Source organism: Agelaius tricolor, unplaced genomic scaffold (assembly GCF_023055355.1).
Source record: "Agelaius tricolor isolate 1412-34295 unplaced genomic scaffold, bAgeTri1.0.p SCAF_34, whole genome shotgun sequence".
Classification (NCBI taxonomy): Eukaryota; Metazoa; Chordata; class Aves; order Passeriformes; family Icteridae; genus Agelaius; species Agelaius tricolor.
Genome location: NW_027269294.1, coordinates 4346437 through 4352862, shown reverse-complemented (window position 1 = coordinate 4352862; position 6426 = coordinate 4346437).

Below are 6426 nucleotides of genomic sequence, written 5' to 3'. Positions count from 1 at the left end.
CTGTGATAATAGAGAAAAACTTAGAGAAAGCTGGTAAAGCAATCCCTTTCAGAGCTTTCCCTTTCTGACCATAATGTACCACCTGACCTCAGGGACCAAATGTAGGTGGCTAAACTGGAAAGCCAGTTAGATTCCCTTGTTACATTCCCTAATGCAGGCATTTAGAGTGATTGTTTGGAAGAGCTGCTCCTTTTCTCCACTGATACATAAGGGAGGTAGGAAGGCTCTTAATCCATTCCTTAATTTAGATGTTACACAGTGTGATAGTCTTCTCTGCTCCTGCTATGGGTCACTGCAGGATGTTCACCTGAGCTCTGAGGCAATTGAATAATTAGGATGTAAATTGGAGGGAGAAGGATTTTAAAGGCTCTTTGCCTTTAATACTGCAATAGTTATCTAGCTTGAAAAAATGACATGCACAAATCCACTGTGTAGCTGCATGCAGTCCCTAGACAACAACAATGGTGTTCAGCCATGGAAAATTATTTACTTGGACAAAGATGAAAGATTCTAAAGTAGCTTTCTAACAAAGGACAAGACAGAAGCAGGTAAAACACCTAATTACTTTCAAGAGAAGACCCTTTAGATTTAGGGAGAGCATTTTGTAGCACTAACAGGTGCCCAGGCAGCAGATGCCCTACCTTGCCCTTTTTCTAAGGGTGTGGACCTGCCACAAATAGGACAGAGTGGAAGATTATGTCATTCTGAGATACTTATCCATTCCAGCCCTGCCTCTGCCTGTAAAAAGGTTTAAATGGGATTTTTTTATTTTTTAATTCTGGCTTAATTCTGATAAGAGGTTTTATGGCTGTGGGCTAGGTAGGTTTGTTGCATTACACTGGCTGAAAGGTTATAAAGACAGCCATCACTGAGCATTATATCTCTGGTTTCCCAAGACTATTCCCTTCATTTTACCTAGAAGTACTTCTGTCACAAGACCACCATACTTCTCAGCCACACAAATTTTAACAGCTTATATTATTATAATATAATAATAAAATATAATATTAAATTATGTGTCTCATAAATAAATCTGTAAATCAGAGCGATGCACCAAAAAAATCAAGCTACATAAAATAATGAGTTTTAACAAAAATCATGCAGCTTGTAATATTTTTATATAGGCAAGGCTCAGAAGAATCTATACATTTACTTTCAATCCCAAATTTGTGTCTGGAACAATGTCCTCTGCCAGTCAGTTTTAATAGAAACATAGGATCTGCCATGCTCCATTATGCCCATGATCCATCAAGTCTAATACTGTCCCCTCTGCCTGGCAAATGCAAGATGCTTCAAAGGAAGGCAAATTGTCCGTCGTGCACTTGGCCAATTTTTCAATTTGAATAGTCCATTGTGCAAAAGCCACTCCATCCTTCATGTCGAGTCCTTGTCCCATGTGGTTGCAAATGTTAAAGTAATCAAATGGCATGAATGACCCAATGTACCGGTTTAATATTTTAATAACATTTAAGGCTGTGTTTATGCTCTGGTTGGGTCTGTTTCTCTTGAACTGTCAATTGTTTTTGTGCACAACGCTGCTCACATTCATTCTCATTACCTCTCCCATTTCTATTTCAATTCAGCAGCTGAATAAATCAATAGTATTCACAAATCTCCACAATTTTCGGCCAATATTAAAAAATCATTTCTGATTTTAAATAGACATTAGAGGATATTTCTATTAAACAGCTACAAACAGGATGCACTGATCAGAGCCTTGCAGGAGTGCTCCATGGAATTACCATCATTTCAATCATATTCTGTTGCTGCTGAACTGGGTCCAGATGCCTCAGTAAGAACTACTGATAATTATTGCTGCATTGCATGGGGATGGCAGCAGAGGGAAAAGAGGAAAGATGGGCAAAGTAAAGGAATATAAGTAGAGAACTTACATGGGAACAAGCATGTGCCTTGGAACACAAAATTTCCTACTTATTTTTCTTCATGGGATGTACAGTCCGGTTTAACATCTCAGTATGTGACAGGGATCTTTCAGTTCCTGCAAGTCAAGGGCATCCTTGTGCCTTGTATCTGGATTTTATTTGTGGTTTCCACAAAACTGGATGCTGATTATTTAATTTGCTCAGCATATCTAATCTAATAGGGCTGCAGGGAGACACTGCTCAGGACAGTGTCTAGCAGTCTTTTCAGGATCTAATGAGCTGTGTTGTGTTAATTGCAGGAATGTCACAGGGAGAAAAGGGCAAAAATACAAATATACTTATGCTTCCTTCCCTCTCAACATCTACCTCCTTTCTGTGGTGATGTCACCTCTGAAGACAGCTGAAACGAGCTCTTACCTCCTCCTCAAAATATTTCAGTAATTTCCTATGTATCCCACTGGTTTGGGGACAAGTCAGTGTATCATTCTTGGCCTTATCCAGAACTTTGCTCATGTTCACAATAATTCTCACACTCCCCTTTTTACAATGCAAATGTAGATGCTAGAAAGTTTAAGTGTGTGAGGCTCTTGAAGTTTTCTTCTCTTAATGTAATACTGCAGTTTAGTTTTTTTTTTTTGATTACATGCGTAAAAGGGATTTCATTAATTTGAGAACCCAATTTTGGCCCCAGTGCAAATTTTTAAAATGCTTCTGTTAATCTTTCAACATACAGGATGAACACTTAATGTATATTGACTCACCTGATTTTAACAAGCCCTTGAATAACCTTTGGATCTCTTCAAATGAATCCTATGCCCACAACAAAGTCCACAATTGCAGATTCACAGTTTTCCAAAATCTCTGACTTGCCAGGCACATATTTCTGTCAACAGCTTTTCCATCTGATAAGGAAACAGTTTGTATCACTTTTCCCTTATGGACTAATGTTGATGCTTAGAATTTCAATTTTTCAGGGCTTACTCTACCTCTGGTTATTCAGATGAATTTCCTTTGGTCTCTATTGGTAAAAAATCCCTGTTAGCTGAACCTGGAAGCTTAAGGGGTGGGATTCCTAGACAAAGCCCTCATTGTTGCGGGCAGTTTCCACACAGCAGCTCCGGTAATGTAACAAAAAATACTGAGGGAGATGGAAATACCTCTATTATAGGCATATAAATGCTTTCTGCATCAAAGACACTTCCTTGTGTGTCTGTCATGTTATCACAAAATACTTGGCCTTCTACTGAAGCTCTTCTGCTGAATAAGCAGCTCAGCTCTCATCCTCTGAGTTTTAATGGGAGCTGTAGTTGCAGTTTACTCCTAAAAACCAGGACAGGGATGTTTGAAAAATTAATGCAAGATGTGAGGGTCTCCTGAGTTTTACCTTTTCTCCTTAATTTGTCTGAGGTACCAGTCCAGTTGGACTTGGCTCTGCTCTGAAACCCCAGGAAAATTTCTCCCAGCTTTTCATGGGTTACTGTTCCTACTGAAAGCCAAATATGAATCTCACACTTCACTGAATGTTGTTGCAATGGGATTGATGGAATCGACCCGAACTCACAAAAAAAAAAAAAAAAACCAACCAAAAAAACCCACAAAAAACAAAAAATCCCACCCAAAACAAAAAAAAAAAAACAAAGCAAAAATAAAAAAGACAAAAAAAACCAGACAAGATTGCTAATTGTTTTTTTGCTTTCCTTAATTTGGAAACTGAAGTGGGAAATGTGATGTCCATACCTCTGTGTCAGCACCTGGTCACACATGCTGGGGTACCGCAGGGACCAGTGAAAGACACAAGTGCTGAGATTCCTTTTCCTTATTTTTACCTCTACAAACTTCTTCCTTCCCAAAACACATATTAATTCAGTGGGACATTACCTGTTATTGACAACAGAAGAGGTATTCTACTTTCCATGGCAAAAGATCTTGTACCTTCAATATATTCTAAATGGCCTGCAGGGAATAATGAATAATCAAGTCATACCTCCCTTTCCCACACTTTCTCATCTGCTCTGTCAGTTGCTTCAAAGATTGTTACCAGCAGTGTAACAGGAATAGTCTTTTTCCAAATATCCTGTTTGCTTGGGGTTTTCTTCTTTTTGTTATTGAGCACCTCTCAGTTGCTAGAAATGTTGGCATTTCCTCACTCCTTTTTATGAACAGTGGCTTTTCTTACCTACAAGGCAGGACAACTGTGACAGAAATATATATAGGATTTTCTTTTCATTTCATAACACAGTAAATGGGATCCCCAACCTTATAGAACACCTCCACTTGCCATGAGTTAAACATGTACTATGCTATGGAAAAGCAGGGTGTTGGCACCTGAGGCTGCTTTAATCAGCCTTCAGGCTTCACCATTCCTCTGATATCAATTCCGATTAATTCCTAATCAATGTCTCTGCTTCTTAGTTCAGAGGTGAGCTGGGGCCTCTTTATAAGAAGTTTATTACCTGGAGACTTAGGACTAACCCCCCAGTTGCCAATATCATCTCCTGCTCCCCTGGGAATGATGACACTCAGAGTGCTCAGCCCTTCACTCAGCACTCAACAGCATTTCAAAGGTAAGGATTATATGGTAGATCTGGAAACATGATTTTTTTGCTGTACCAGATAATGAGGCTTTTTTTCTCTTGGCCCCAAATGACTCTGGAGCTGCACAGGAGGATGAGCTCCCACTGACAGCACTGCTACAGTGCTTAGCAGGCTCTTCCTTTGATCTCCTCCCCCTTGTAGCTGTCCATCCCTCTGACACAGGATGGAAAGCAGGGTTTGGGGATGACCCCCTGAGCTGCTGTCACTCAAACAGAAAGCACCTCTGCTGCAATGTTATCCCCTATTCCACAGCAGCCCACAGAAGGAGAAATTACATTTTCAATCAACACTGTGCACTGTGGTATTGATGCCTCTTCCAGCCAGAGGAGTTTAATGCTCTGAGGCACGACAAGTAGTTAGGACCAGATGGTATTTATCCAATGATGAGATTTAAGGAAAGCAGGCTCTGAACTATGACAGAACCAGGCAATCTTGCAGTCAGAACTGCCACACACCCTGGACAAGGGGGCTTAGAACAGTGCAAATGTGGATCAAGGGCTTTCTCCTCCTCAGGGAACCACACTTCTCACTCAGATTTGTCTTTCATACCAGTGAGCTGCTGCTTGAGGCTCTTTCTGCTAAGGAGTCACAAGTCAGAATGTGCCTACAGATTAAAATACATTACAACACTAAGCAGTGTGAAAAAGCCACTTGTTTCTGGGTTTAAAAATCACTGCAAACTGTTTGAATTCATCACTTGACCTTTTTGCCTCTTGCTATTATTTTTATTATGTCCTGCTTCCCCTGTTCTGATCCCCACAGTGACTCAAATCCCCCAATCAGAGAAAGATCAAACTGTGTCCAAAAATACTCAGACTTAATTACTTGCACAGGATGGAAATCATTGATAACTTGCTAAAATAAGAGCTACTCTGCACTCCATGCATCCATTGCAACCCTCAACCTCATTAGTTGAAACACTGGAAATATCCCTGCAATAACTTCTGTTACCAACCAGCAAAGTGGCAGGAGGGCACATTGCACTCACCCACCCATACTTGCATCACTGTCAAAAAGAATAATGATTTGTTAAAGATGTTGGCTTGTGACAATAAATCTAGTTATCATGTGGTTCCCAGCACTCAGCTGTAGGCTAAGGTTCATGTTGACATTTTCAAGGAGTATTGGCTGACACAGGGACAGGGAAACCAATCTAGGGAAAAATTCCAGCCTTTATATATAAATGATAAGGGAATCTTAAGAAAGTAAAGTTTATGGAGGTTATAAGCTACATTCAGTCCCCAGGGCAATGCAGAGATAAGGGAAATTGATTCTGCAGTCCCTTTCCAAGTGGCAGGTTTGCTAAATTCTAATTTCTACTAGTAGAACTGAAAAGAGAAGAATGAAACTTAATTGGCACAGGCTCAGGATCCTGTGGATTTGTTCAAAAGTGGATTGGATTTGTCTAAAGACATACCTGGCTTGACTTAAGAAAAAAGGAACTAGTAGGTGCAAATATGTAAATGTACATAGAGTTGCCACTTAATGCCAAGAAAGAAAAAGTATTTGTCCATTTTCTCTTTGAAAATATAGCCAGTGTCTATCTCATGGTACCACTGACACTTCATTAGCCTTTTATTATTATAAAGTAGACCACATAGTACCATTGCAATGCAGAGCTCTGAAGGCCAGGTTTGCAGTAGGTGATTTGACAGCATTTTATACCCACTCACTTCACATGGGCCTGAATGGCTGCACAGGGTGCCTGAAATTACAGGCTCAAGTCTCAGGAATGTGTCTTTTCATCTCATGTAAAAAGCCTTAAACCATAATATTAGTTCTGAGGTTGAGATCTGCTTACAGATCAGTGACATCACATCACTGCTTCTTTTCCCTTCACGCTGATTGAACCTGTTTAGACTTTCATAGAAGTCCTTGATGTAGGAGCTAAATGTCCTTGAAAACACTGGGTTCTTGGCAAGTAGGCAAATTCCCAGTATGAGGCAAA